We start from the raw sequence: 15,098 nt of genomic DNA, 5'->3' as shown, positions 1-15,098 counted from the left end.
GTCTTGGAAACAAAGACAGGAGGGTGAACTTGGATTTATCTTTATTCCACAGCCTGGAATCCTAACAGAAAGGGAAAAGGGCTGCTGCCTAGTTTCCTTTACCTTTTATGCACAGAGGAGATACAACTTTTGAAGTTCCCGTTTCTGCCTCTTTTTAACCCCTCAATTTTTTTCCTTAAGTCTCGCAGGAGAAATCCAGAACTGGTTCCTCAAACAGGATTTTCAGCTGAAGCTCTTGATGCCTGGGAGCAAGGCCTCTCTGTGCCTCCTTAACTGCAAGGTACTTGCCAAGAAGGCAAAGTACTGAGTTTACGAAACCGGACTTGTGACTCTTGTGATTTCTGTGTACAGGGAGTTACAGTTGTTCACCAGCTTCTACCTCAGCCTGAGAGAGGAGTGTCTCATCAGCTTTCTCCTGGCAGGAATGTGCTAGGAGAGGCATGCAGTTGGCAAAGGATCCCTGCAGGCTGGAGCTGCTGTGGAGGCATCTGGGTGTGTGAGCAGCCCCAGCTTTGCAGAACCAGGCTCTTCCCAGGGCTGATGGCATCTGTGTCCTTTGCACAGCCCAAGTCTTGGAGCCATCTTTCAACAGGCTGAGTTTTCCAGGTGAAGAAGAGGCTTCTGGCCTCCAGAATCTCAAATCAAGCAGCAAGACCTGCTGTTCGCTAAGCTCCGTGTTACTGAGTTGTCCCTTTGCACAACGATCACTGGAATCAGTAAAATTAACGGAAGAATTAATTGCTGTTCAGAATACAATACAACCCATAACTTTTCATCTGGAAGCAGCTGTAAAGGCAGAAAATGAATGTAGAGTCCATTGGTGCATTGGATCTTGGTGCAAGTCATTTTAGCTGAATGTTTTTTTCACTCCACAGATTCCTCTGCTCCAGGTGAAGCCAATGGCAGCAGGATCAGAGCTGTTACTTTTGCTTTTTCCCCAGCGTGTTTGGGCGCGCACAGGCCAAGCTCTGTCATGTGTGGCCTCTAAGGAGTCACAAACCCCAACACTGTGGGCTGGGCTGAAGGAGTTGGCTAATGGAGAATTTACGGTAAGAGCAAAATGTATTTTTAACCACCAGGATATGCTTATCATCAGGAAAGGGCAAGCAGCACTCCTATCTCTCCAGGGAAGGGGAAGTGTTGAGCGTGACTTTATTTTTTTCCAACTCCTTTTCAAACTCTGAAAGGGTTTTTTTCTTGCTGAGACATGTCGTTGGATTAAATCAGGGAGTTACACAGACATCAATCCTGGGTCACAGGTGAAAAATATTAAATGCCAGGCATGCAGTGTTTTTCCATTGCATGTGGTGTACGTTCAGGAAAGACCTTTGGAAAGAGTGCTTTGAAACTAGTCTGTTTTGCTTTTTAAAATACACCAAGACCCCATCCAGAAGCTTTTAATTTTTTAGGACAGCTTTGATGTTTTCTGTGTTGAAGAGGAAAGCAGATTCCCCTCCTTGTACCCCACCCTGTGCCTCTGGAACAAGCAGCACATCAGGTGCCTGCGACTTTGGGCTGCTTTTTGGCTTGGGGTGCTTTGCTCAGAAGGGGGCTGGACACGTTCCCTTGTTTGTCACGGTGCCTGCTCGGACTCTGCCACCCAGGAGAGCACCCAGGGACGCCTGCCCTCGGCTCCCGAAGCGAGTCCAGGGTTCACCCTACCAGCAGCAGCAGCGCCCTGACATTTTCCATTTTCCACAGCCGGCGCTGTTCTCCCTTTCCATAATCCTGCCCCGGGACCAGGAAAGCCTTTGAAGGAGACACCGCGATTTGCTTGCAGGACACAGCAACGATGCCTTTCAGGCCACCTAGGCAGGAGGGGCTTGGCTGATCCTGTAAATACCTGCTTGCCTGTTTTAGTCAGTGGTTGGAGTCACAAAGGAAAGAAACGCTTTGAAATGCTAAAAGCTGCCTGACCAAAGAGACGGGCTGAGGGTGTTCCCACCCTGCCTCGTTCCATTCCCACGTGCGCTGCCCACCCCCTCCAAACCAGTCTCGCCTGTCCTCCTGCTGTGTCCTCATCAGCTGCCAGGCCTCCCTCTCCCCCCTTCTCCCGGCTCCCCTCTGCCCGTGCTCGGGGAAGGTGTTTGAGTCCTTAGAGCTCAGATTTAAAAGCCCACGCACAGAAACGACCGCGCAGCGCTGGAGTCTCGCAGAGCGAGAGTGGCTCAGCACGGCCCCGGGGCTGCCATCGGTGCCTCCTTCCACTTCACCTCGGTTTTTCCCTTCAGCGCTGGATGCGACTGGATGCTGGATGTGACCTGGCAGGGATGGGGAGGGGAGGCTGTGCTGTGCTCTCCTCGCCGCGAAGGGGCTGGGTGGGTTTGCCCCGCATTTCTTCCCCTTGCTGTGGCTGTGTGTAAGGGTGAGTCACGGCAGCCTGGGCAGAGAGAGACGCTCCCCCGAGACTGCACCCTCGGAGCCTTGGGAAGGGCCTATCTCTTCCCATCAGCTGCCCGTGGAGCTCAGGGCAATGCTCTCCTCTCTGGAAGGCTTGGGCTTCAGATGGGGGTGATTCTTTTCTTCTTGCTATCTGTGCTTCAGCAGGTTTCGCTGTTTTGCAATTAAATCTCCTTTCATGTTGGTTTTAATTGCCTTCTCAGTTCCCCATACTACAGAGTAATGCTGAAGAATCCATTTTTAGCCTTTCAATTCATCTCCTCATTTCAGCTGCGTCTGTGCTTTTCTCCTTGCTGTTGTAGTGTGAAATATTCAGGGAGAAATGTGAAATTCCCTCATCTGAAAGTTATGTACCACATCTTACAGCTTGCCATGAGGCACGGGAATATTCCTGGCTCTACCTGCTTTGAAGAGCAAACAAAGGAAAGCTGCAAGCACCACAGTGTCTGGTCTTGGCAGATGCTTTGGAGACCAGCCCATTTTCATGGAAATTGGGTTGTTGCTATTAGGGTTTTTTTGGTTGGTGTTTTTTTTTTTTTTTTTTTTTTTGTCAGGACCTGAGCGATTCCTCAATCACTTTTCCATTTTCATGAAGCAGTTTGTGAATCACATACATGTAAAACGAAGGAGTTAGCAAATGCTGCTTCCCTTTGATGTATGGTAATCCAGCCTTCTTGTTTTTAACTGTTCCCTGGAATTTTCCATCTTAGTGTGAATATTTCAATGAAAGGTAACAAAGAAACCCCCTCACTACCTTGTACTTGTTTAAAGACCAGCAGGAAGGTTGTGAAAGCTGAAATGAAAACAAAACTGGTTTGCAGTTGAATGGTTGTGTAACCCCCACGTTAAGAAATGAGAGGAAAGGGCTGAGGAAGAACATTCAGAGGCAAACCCTTCAGGTGTGAGGCAGTGGTGAAGGTTAAACTGTCCCTGCTCAGAGAGGTGTGCTGGACTCACTCCTTGGTATAGGTGTAACATTATGCCATTGTAGCATTCTCCCGTGTTGGAAAAGTGGCTCTAAACACAAGCATGTTCCATTTGTCTCCATTTGGAGATGTAGCATCAGCATCAGGACCAAGTGCACCACAACTCACTTCAATGTTTACACCTTTTCCTAATTTTTTCCTTCATGCCGAATGGCATTTTATATCCTTGAGATGTTAGTCTGGTGGTTGGCATAACCCAAAATCTAGCAATTTACCTGCGATCAACTGCTCCATCTTTCTGGGCTTCTTTTTTTTTCCCCTTAATCCAACCTGTTCCGTGGAGCTGATGTAATTGAAATGGCACCACCCTCGGACCCTGCTCTGAGATGACAGATGCTCGATGACACATGCTCACTGGATTTACTTTTCTTTGTATAAACACATTGTTATAAAGGCCCTAAAGGTTAACTTTTTCTTGCCTAAATAAATGCTGGGAATAACTTAAGGGTAGCATAGCTGTTGCCTACTTTATCCTTGAGTTTGAAAATGAAGTTATAATATTATTCCAAATTTTTTCATAGCTGTAGAAGTGAATTTGAACAAGAAGTCTTCTCTGTTTCCACTTTTTCAGTCTCATTGGTAGTGTGGTGAGAGAACATCTTCCTACAGGATTTGCCTGGTACATTCAGTTCTCTGGATGTACTTCGGATTTGTGGTTAAATGGAGAGATGTCCTCTCTTTCTTTATGACTGCATTTAACCATTGGGAAAAGACAGTTACTGAGTTGGAGAACACTAGAATGACGTTGTTTACTAGAGGAAACAGCCATCATAACAGCCACAGGCATCTCTATCCCTTTGTTGGTTTCAGAGAAATTGGGAAGGAAGGAATATTCCACAAAATTTCTTGGGCTGAATCAACACCCTGTTTCCAACATGCGATGGCAGCGTTGCTCTTGGGGCTGAGCCTGGTTTATGAGCAGCATTAAGATCTCAAAGTGAGGCTCCAATCCAACAAATATTTAGAGCTCTCCTTAGGCTTTTATTTGCAAAGTCTTTGCTCTGATATTATGAAGCACCTGTGAATGCAGCAGACTGCTAGACAGGGAAGTGTTGCTTGGACCTAGAATGGCGCGTGGTTGAAAGCAGAACAGATTGGGAAATCTGAAAATTCAGAGGACCAAGGGAGTGTGTTCTCAGCAGAGCTTCTCACAGAATCTTCCACCACTCCCCCACGGTACCACTTTATTAAAGAGACCTGAAAAAAAAATCCCTAGTTCTTGCCAGCCTGGGTGACTCCTATCAGAGCTATGACAGGTTTATTCCATTTGCAAGTCAGAACAAGTTTCTCCTCTCTCTTCAAGGTACATAATTATCAAGATCATCCTTACTGCTACACCATTACCATTGCCTGTAATCTTTGGGTATTTGCACTTTCCTGGCACAGTCCTGATTGGCAAAACAAAGCTTGCATGTGTGATAAGTTTAGTGTAAAAGACTCTTCTCATTAGTGCTGGGTGCCATGAATCAGAATGATTAAATGATTTGTCCAAAACACAAACCAGATTTAGTGTTTCTGCACTGCAGTCCTACTAAATCATGAATGTTATCAAATTCACAAATATTACTTTAAAACACTAAATCCTAATCTCATAAATGTGATCTGTTTCTATTTATACAGGAGGCCTCAGACCTTAACCATTTACTTCTTCCTTTTAAAAAAAGAGTTCCTAGTAACTTGAAATTATTGTAGTTTAAATTTTCTTCATGCTGAAAAAGTGTTGTTTGGTATCAGAAAAGCATCTAAAACTTTATCTGTTTCCCTCAATAAATTGTCCCTGCTTTGGTCAACTGGGGTAACATGCCTGCTGTGTGTCAGGGAGTGAGCTGTAGGTGGGAATGCTGGAGAGCTATTGTGAGAAACTCAGCAGAGGTGAAGACAAGGGGTCCAGCAAGAGGATGGAGAATTGGTCCCTGGTGGCCTCGGTTCTGGTCCTTGCCATTTGCACATCTGTGTGACTGGCAGGTGAGAGAGAGGCAGATCTACAAATATGCCAGAAAGTTGTTCAGGATGATACTCTGAACTCTTGGCTTCAAAGTCAGGTCATACCTTGGAGGAGCTGCTCTTGTCAGGGCAGCACAGAACTGCCTGGCCCTTGGTGCTGACCCTTGATGACCAAGAGGCTCTCACCCCTCCTGAACAGGGGCAGTTCGAGTTTCTGCAGTAGCTCCAGAGGTTATTTGGGGAGTGGAGCCATCTCGATGGTGCATAGACATGGAGGAGGGGGAAAAGGCTGCTCAAGGAGGTGGCTGATACCATCACAGTTGGAAGGACTTTGCTTAGAGCTTCTGCTGTCAGCTGACTGTGAGATAAGTGTAATTTTTTGCACCACTCCTGCTCTGAAATTTCCCCGTAGCTGCAGGCACAGACGGGTATCTCCTTTGCCACAGGGCCCAGTACGATGCAAAGAAATCTCACCTTTAATGCCTCAGTGCACAGCAGTGCTGCTGGAAGGAGGAAGTATGAATGAGGTGAAACAGCTCCAGCACCTTTAGGCCGCCCTGCTCACTCTCTTTGCTTTTCTGGTCATCTTAATCCTCTCCTGCTCAGCAGAAACTATATTCTCCAGGGAAATAAACCTCCTGTGAAGGCCCCTGAGCTTCTGATGGCAAGAGGAATGAGTTCCTTCTCTTTCTAAAAAAGCCTCTTCAGTAGATTCATGTTTCAATTTGCCTTCATGAGGCTACTTGGTGACAAGTGGCACCATAACCTTCTCTGAGGCTCCCACCCAAAGTTTTATGCAAATTGTATATAAACTTACTCTCAGCATGAGTGATAACCATGAGATAGGTCATGCTTGAATGCCATTTTGTTCATGGTTGTCCTGGGGCTCACCAGTGCCCAGTGTCCCAGCAGGGGCCCCCTAAGGCATGCCCCCAACCTGGAGCATCCCCAAGGGGTAGGGAATTTTGGAACAAAGGTGACTCATGAAACTTCCTGGGTTCCAGCTTACACTCCCAAAGTCCTCCTGCTGCAGCATCCAGCCCTCCTATGTGGCAGTGGAGTTGTTCTGCCATATCGACATCACTGTGATTCTGTCCAGAAAGGAGCTGCCTACGCCCACAGGGAAACAAATCCACAATAGCCACTCAGTGGGAAAAACTCTGTATGTGGCTGCTGTTGCAGGCAGAAATGGCCTCGCTACCAAAATGGAATGGTGAGCTGCCTGGGTGGGCAGTGCAGGAGAATCCCACATGCCCCTTCCCTCTGGTGCTGGCAGCTGGTGCTGGCCAAGCCCAGCCTGCACCCAGAGCTAACACAGCCAGGGCCACAGCTTCCCAGGGGTGCCAAGATGTTGAAAACACACATGGCCTTGGTCATGTACTATGGACCGAGCACATCCTGCTCCCCAATGCTTGCACATGGTGCCAAATCCCACTTCCTCTGATGCTCTTTCAGTATTAGCAAGTCAGGTCATGTGTCTGATAGGTCAGGGACAGGGAAGTCTGATCAGGGCTTTTAGCTCTGCATACATCTGGTGGGGCCTGCTCCCTTTCTGCGGCTCCTCCTGGACCCTATTCTAGTCTTTTCTTCCTTTATTTCTTTTTTTTTTTCCCTTAAAAGGGAGTTGTACCTACAAACCACCATCAGTAAGCACCCCCTGGGACTGCCTCTGTCTTTGCTTCTCCTAAGATCACCACTGTTTGTGTTGTCATGCTGGAGAAGGAGACTGAAGTGTCACCCAGACCGATGACTTTTGGGAATGAAGAGTGGTTGGTTGTGATTTCTAAGCTGAGCCCTAAATAACAGAAACTGCATCTATGCTTCATTTCATCCTGGTGGCTTACACTGAGAGATCTGTGCAGGCTACTCTTGTCTTGCTTTTTCATCCCACCTTTGGCGTAGCTTTCACATCACTGCATGTAATTATGCCAGCAAAGAGAAGCTGGAGGGCTTGAAGAGCTGAGGGAGGCTGGCTTTTCTGGTTCCTGTTACAGGGGCAGTAACTTCTGCAGGGAGTGAGGGAACAGGCAACTCTCCAGTCACTGCTCAAAGCCAGGACGGCAGGCTGCAGGCAGAAGAAAGAAGCAGCTGTGTCAGCTCCCCAGGTATTTGGGGACCTCTGCTCTGGTACCACCAAAAAAATCACAGGCATTTCTCATGCACTACCCTGAGAACAACTGGACTCTTTACACCACCGTTTGCTGGAATGGGTTTACATGTCGTGCATTCAAACCTTTGTTTGCTTTGTCCCAACTTCCATGTGCAGGCAATCCCTAAGTAACCACGTTGCCCAAAATTACTTGCCCACTTGAATTTGGATAAGTACATGCTTCCCAGCTGGCTCATTGTTCTGCTGCTAAATATTGCTCAGATGTCCTAGCCATGCCAAGCCTGGTTTTTATCTGTGGATTCTGCAAGGCAAGCTGTGGAATGCAAATTATTCCGGTATATTTGCAGGTCTGTGCTGAGGTGGAGATCCCTGGAGCTTGATCCTTCTGTTTCCCAGTGAGTCATTATTGTTACGTAGGTTGTATTGCCCCACCACTTTGAGATATGAAACGCTGGGGTTTTGCAGGTCGCTCATCTTTTGTAAAAGAACACAGGGTCACAAAATCTCTATGTGTCTAGCAGGAAACCAGCATTCCAATGGTGACCACACTGCTACTTGTATGCAAACCTTTCTTCCAAAATCTCATCCAGTATCTATCTCTAGGCAAAGGCGGTGTCCCCTCAAGTCTTCACAGTGCTCAAATGCTTAAGGAAGGAACTCTGACTGCAGACAGTGGCTGTTAACATAGCGAAGTGTAAGGACAGGCAGGCAGCTTTCTGCAGGCCCTTTTATCTCAGGCAAGCAGTTTAAACCTTTGCTTTCACTTAAAAACCTCAACAACCAAGAAAAGGTGGGGGAATCTTTTGATAATTGTATGTTCATTTGATAGAGTGCACATAAATGACTGCTTGAAAATTTTATTAACTCCTGTAGTGACATTCCAGTTGCTCTGGTTAGGTGTCCTTTCTGCTCTTCTGCTGAACAAAGGAGGCAACTCTATCACAGCTGCCTCTGTGAGAGAGTTCGTGGCTTCCTTACACGGAACAAGGCAAGAATAGGTTAAAAAATCTTCCCCCACATGGTACTGCTTCCCAAACAGCCAGCTATCTCTCTGCAGTCAGGCTGGGTGGATTAGCTGCTGTGCCAGGAAAGAATGATGATCCTCCTGCACCCACTCGCCTGTGGGGAGGGCTGACCCAGAAGGGAGCTGTGAGAGGGTAAGGAGTGCTCAGTGAGAGAAGGCACTTCTGCGTGGGAGCAAATTAGAGCATATTTGATCACTGGATGGATCTAGGGCATCCCCACAAAGCTCAGCCCTGCATGAGAAGTCTTATGGATTAAATGAATGTCTGGATCCAGGGATCTGAAGGCTTACGGCTGCCTCTTGCTTGCTCTGAGTTTACCCTGAGCTGATGCACGCTGCTGCAGGGACATCTAGGCCTGTTTTGTCACAGCCTTCGGTTTTTGCAGGGAAACCCCCAAATTTCCTCGGTTTGCCCTTGGTTCATGCAACCTGCCCTATCCATAGCTGCTGCAGTGGGGAATGATGTGGACACTTGTCCCTGGTAAGGCACAGAAGGACACGTGTGGTGCCACAGCGGCGCTGACCTGGCCGGACAAAGGACGGACAAAGGACGTAGGTTTTGTGTTTGTCACTGATGATCCTAGGCATAGAGTGAGGGGTTTTCCGACTGTTCTGGAGATCTAAATCAGGCAGTTTAGGTGATTTCAGCAGAATGCAGGCCAGGATTTGACTTTAAGTACCTTTCCTTGTATTCACAACTAGTTTTTAAAAAATGCTGGCAATAAACAGCAGAAAGTTCCTCACCTTAGCAAATGCAAGAATACAGACTCTTCTATTTTCTCTATTTTCGTGCTTTGTTTGACAGTGGTTTTTGACTGACTTCCAGCAAAGCAATAGTCAACCTGACTAGTATTTGTCACCTCCTATGAGCTAAATATAATTTGGATTTTATTTACCTCACAGTATTTAACAAGATGTGTAACTCACTCTCTGATGTGAGTTTTTCCTGGAAAAAAGAACTCCCCACATTGCTGTCCTTACGCAAAATAAATAAAGTCTTTCTGTCTTCTTGCCACATTTAGATCTATATATATCCCTGGTACACAGAGGAGATATCAGCTTGGGAATTGGCACACTGAGGGAAAATAAATGAATTTACAGTAAAGCCTGGTTATTGTTTTTAAAGACCTATTGAAAGGAGGAGACTGTTCTTAATTTTCTCTCATAATCTCATTTCAAGATGTTTAGCTCATAAAGTTCTGTCAGAACATGGGGCCTGCACTTTTATCTTCACTCTCCAGTTGAAAGCCTGGAGGACACTCTGGTTTTTCACTCCTGGCTGTGGTCACGAGGAGAAGCCATAGCCAATACGGGACAGGATCCTGTGGGCCACCACCGGACCAATTCCTTGTCCAGAAGTGAAAAGAGCTGTTGATCCTGCCTTGTTTGCTTTGCACACCACACCCCTGCTTATTGCCTACAATCTAAATTACAGAAGCGGCCAAACTTGCTTCCTGTTCCAAACAATAGCCCTGGCTGACACATCCCCTCGTAATGCATGGGGCAAAGTGCAGGAATGGCCTTGTGGGTTTGATGGGCTGGGGCTGTGGGCGCTGGTGGCCCCCGCAGAAGGGTCACCACCTGCACCCCAGACAGGATGGAGAAAAACGTAGGGGGCTGGGGAAAGGCGTAGGGGCTGCTGTAGTGTGCTGTGGGAAGAAATTACTTTATGGAGGATGTTAGTCAGGGGAAAGATGTCTGGAAATATGGGGAAAACTTCCTGAAAAGAACAAGTGTGAACAAGATCTTTAAAGGCTTATGAATTTAGTAGGAATTCCTATAGGGAAGTTAGTTTGTAAGTGTCCAAATGTCTCAAGGTCTGAGTCATGCTTTTCTCTGTAAGAAAGATGATATTATTTTGTTGCAGAAAATATTTCCATGAGGTAGTTTTCATTTGAAGGATTATATGTGGGAATACCAGTTCTAATTTCCACTGTTGTTTTACCTCTTCTAGGAAATGTGTGCAACAATCAGAGCGGATGTTACTTGTGTTTAACAGCACTATAGGGAAGAGTTGTGCTGCGTGGGAGTCCCTCTGCAAACAAAGGATATATAGAAAACATCCCAGGTATTTCTTGGGAACTGTACTGGATTGCAGCCAAAATATCATGGGGGACATACGTAACAAACCCAGCACTTCCATGTACAAACACTGTTGTGTTCACAGTGTCTGCCTGACAAAGGCCACAACAAGCTGGCATGGGCACATTGCTGTCCTCAGAATACCTGGCTACCAATGCTGAAAACTTCTGATTCTGGTATACCATGATGGTATCTGTGGTCTTGGGATGTGTAACAGCTTCCAAAACAGGAATTACCTTCCTCTTGTTTGAAACAGAGAATGTCACAGTGTGTGGACAGGGCCACTGCTGCTTCCCTGTGTTTCCCCTGGTGAGGTGCTGCTGGTTCAGTTGTTTATGCTGCAGCTGAACTGGGAGAATAGTGAATAGTGCAAAGAAGGGGTGGTGAGTCAGGCCCATGATTAAGTGCAGAAAAACAAGCTGTGTGTGCAAAGTGATCTGGGCACCGGAGCTGGAAAATCCATCTGACCCCTTGTGTTGTTGGTTTGAGGAGACTTGTGTTACGAAAGTGTTCCTGGGCCTTTATTCAGACTTATTTTTCAGGGGATGCTGGCATGTTGGGAAACTTTGCATTTACTTCTATTTTAATGTTCTTTTGTTCTGCATTCTGACTCAGAGTAATACCTTTCCCTGTGAGCCGGAATTACAGCTGGAACCAGGGTACAGGTTCCAAATTAATCTGGTATCCTAGAAATCAACTTCACTGATAGCAGTTAGAAGTCATTTGCCCTATCACTACCCAGTTTCTCAGGGAACCCTGGGCATACCCTGTGGAGGTTCTCTCTCCCTGTTTTTATCCTTGCTTTGGGATCAGATGGCATCTGGCTCCATTACTTTCTGAGCCTTTGGATAATTTACTCTTTCCATTTCTCTTCCAGCATGGTCTATATGATCCTCCCCTGAGACATTTTAATGTCTGGAATGAACTCCCCCATCTCCTCCAGAGAAGACTGAGGCAGATGATTAACTGTAGCCAAATCTACCCCCTTTTCTCTCTAAACTATCCCTTACTGTCTCCTCCTTCCTTCCCTTGGTTTTAACAAACAACCTCATGAAACATCTGACTTCTTGTTTTTTCTAGGGAAAAATTTTAAACAAAACCACATTCAGACACACAGACATACACACACAAGGCAGACAATGAATGCTCAGAGACAACCAGCAGCATGCTCACAGAGGCAGGCTTATATACAGATACAATGACGTAAATCAACACCCAGAAGCATTTATTAAATTACCCAGATATATACACACAGGGACAGGCAGATGGGTTAAGGCTGAGTTTTTATTGGTGGATAAATGAAAACATCACTTTAATGCCCACAGGAGAGTATTTTGGAAAAGCAGTGGCAGCAGCAGCAACAGCAGATATTAAAGGTGATAATATCTCTTTATTCACTCTTGTGGACTAATTGGCTTGTCCTAGGAAAGGTCAACTACTGCTGCATAGCAAGTGCAAACCCATACACATTAATAATCAAAAATCAGTGTGAAAGCACCATAGCAGTCCTTTCCAAAATCATCCTGTTCCCAGGCAAGGAATGGTTCCTGGAATGTGCATCCCTAAACTCCCACTTTTGATTGCTCTGGAATGCCCTGTCTTTCTTTTCTCTTGCTCAAAGATATGGAGCATACTGAATTCCCTGTGTAGAGTCACAGGAAATTCCCAGAAACCAGCTACACAGCTCTTAATGTATTAAATACACTTTTCCTTGAATGCCCATCATCCTCAGAGCATGGAGCATTAGCTCCCACACCCAGTTAAGGAGGCGTTTTAGCCATAAATGTAAGTTAACTGAAACAACTGCATGAATTAAAGTGGCCAAATGTCTGTCTTTTTAGGCCCACATGTAGGATTTCTCATTAAAAACTACAGCTAAGCGAACTGAAATTTCCTTAGATGACCTTGAACCATGGGACTCACCTGTAATACGGTTATAGTGAGGTATAAATTACGTACTATGGGGACTCTAAACATGATAACTCAGCCCCATCATCCCTACTTACACCTTCCTACCCACTGCCCCAGTCCTGCTAATTTCACCCAGCATTTTCTTCAGTTGGTGTTTCACTGTTTAAATTTGGATCATGTTTAGGACTGTAATGATCTTTGCTCTTGACTGCGAGACAAGCAAGAGGCCAAACCCCAGCTGCCTGCACTCACAAACAAGGTCTGGAACACACAGAATGCCTTTATTCTCCTGCTGCTGATAATGATAACCCAGCCCTGCTCCACACTGCCCACGTTGCATCCACTCCCTTTGCTCCCATCACCTGTGTGGCTGTGGTAAACAGATGTAAATTGATATCTGCCTTGGTGCAATTTGCTGGTGGAGTTAACCAATCCACAAGATGTTTTGCAGCAACAGCTGTACCACCCCTAATGCTCTCAAGGTCTTACTACAGGCTCAAGAGCTGATGCTGGATAGCTGGTGTTTTCCTGCAATGTCTCATCCTGCATTTTTATCTTAAAGCTTTCTATAGCATTAGCGAAGAGCTTAATCCAAGTGTACTCTTTTCAGCTTATCTTTCTCATGTTCTGAAAAAATAGCCTTATATACTGGAAGAAATTTTTATGTCATAGAAAACACCTCCATTTTGCAGTGTTGTAGCTGCTCAGAAACTCTAATTTTGATGGTCACCTGCAGCCTTGACCACTACCAAAGTTACAGCCATGATTTTTGTTGTTGTTGTTTGGTGTGTAGAGTTTTTTGTGTGTTTGTTTTGTTTGGGATTTTTTTGGTTATGATGTGTGATGCATTTCTTCCAGGTATATGGTACAGTCTGTCCATTACTGGCCATCTGTTCTTTCTGGAGAATTCTCTGAATTTGTCGTCTTCTTGCTCTGTTGCATTTCACCTAGGGACTGTCCTAAGCAAATGACTGGTATTTGTCTATTTTCTGTTGCCTTTTGGATGGTAAGGCCTTCAAGGATATTATACTTTCAAGAAACAATCTATGCTCTGCTGATGGGCAGGTAAAAATGACAAGGTATGTAATTACCAAAGTGTTCCTTTAGCTGGATCTGTGAATCTATAACCATGAAAGATAACACATTAAATGAATGCACCTCTCTGTCCTTTGTATTTGTTTGCTTAGACTTCTTAGGCCAGGGTCTGTGTTAGATGTATTTACAATGTTCTTAGCACAACAAAGCCTCCAGCACTGGATGATGTGCATTATCATCAGATGGGAGTTTATACTTTACTTTATAGCCCAGCTCATACTAAGATAAGGAAAGGACTGTGGACAAGTGGGAGAGTTTCACCTGCCTTTTGTGTAGCATTGTTTTGAAGCAATTGTAACACAGGATTTTCATAATAAAAACAGTAATTTAAGATGTGTTACCTTCTCTTTCTATGACACCTCTTCACCAGAGAACCTGTGATACTAATCCTGCTAATACTTGATGCTTTTTTCCTATTCTGCTTTTTTTTCCCCCCCTTGGTCTTAAAAAAAAAAAAAATCGAAGACTTTCAGCATTTCATCCACTTTCAATTTCACTTCCCCATTGTGTTGGTTCAGTGAGAGAAGATACACTTCCCTAATCTGGGGACTACTTTTTTCTTTCTTAGCTGTTCTTCCTCTCTTTTGGGGAAACTTCACCTTATTGTGACAAACTCAGAGCTCTGCATCATACCCCACATTTCCCTTTGACTTTTTATGCTTGGTTGTGTTACAGTGATGTTTTATATGTGTCAAGAGCTAAATAGAGCATTTCAAACTGATGAGCACTTGCAGCTTGGAATGACTGGTAGGATGTAATCTACTGATGAAATAGGAAATATTAGCTAGAGGTGGGAACAATAATGCAGACTGTGTAATGGAAATGGTGACTTTCACTGCATCCTGCCAAATGATAATTTTTTACATACATCCTGATGGCAGTAAGCATGAAAGTAAATGGAGATAGCAGCCTGATGAGAGCTCACCTTTTTCCTGGGTTTTTCTGTGTCTGGACATGTGGAAGAAGGCCACAGAGAAAAAGTTTAGGACTGCTGTAAGTTGGAAGGGTGAAGGTAAGGGATACCTTAGCCTCACTATCTGGTTGGGAGCAGCAAAACAAAAAAAGAAATTTCAGGCTCTTTCCTCTCTCTGTCTTCTGCTTATCTCTTTCCTACTGACTAATGGGTTTATTTTAGTTGCCTCTTTATTTCTTTGCCCGATTCAGATTCAGACCTGATATTGTAAGAGTTGGGACTTCCTCTTTCCACTTAAATAAACTCCTTCACCACAGAAACTCTGTTAATTCTGCTTAATTTCCGATACATTTAACTTACTTTGTATACTGCTTCATCCTACTAAATCAGATCTGGGAAAAGTCAGGCTGGAGTGCAGCTCAGATCAGCAGATGGCAGGCTCCTTCTAGCAATTGGCACCACCAGCTTCATCCTACATCCCACTACATCAGAGCATCTGATGATGACAGGCAGAAAAAAAAGTATTTCTGCATCATGCACTCAAGATTGTGCATTATGTCAGAGCGGAATCAAAGATATATTTGTCCCCAGAGTCTGCACAGCTCGCAGTCAGCCTTGTGCTGTAATGTGCAT

The 15,098-nt window shown here is 45.2% G+C and overlaps 1 long non-coding RNA gene across 1 annotated transcript; it reads left to right on the top strand.

Moving 5' to 3' along the window:
- The first annotated feature begins 342 nt into the window (after window positions 1–342).
- LOC109145163 lies at window positions 343–13,620 on the top strand. The gene is made up of 3 exons (XR_002046427.2): window positions 343–1,049; window positions 10,419–10,532; window positions 13,316–13,620. It is a non-coding gene; the product is annotated as an uncharacterized LOC109145163 (long non-coding RNA).
- The last annotated feature ends 1,478 nt before the right edge of the window (window positions 13,621–15,098 follow it).

The sequence above is a fragment of the Corvus cornix genome, chromosome 11, assembly GCF_000738735.6.
Source record: "Corvus cornix cornix isolate S_Up_H32 chromosome 11, ASM73873v5, whole genome shotgun sequence".
NCBI classification, from domain to species: Eukaryota; Metazoa; Chordata; class Aves; order Passeriformes; family Corvidae; genus Corvus; species Corvus cornix.
This window is presented reverse-complemented; position numbering and strand designations above follow the sequence as displayed.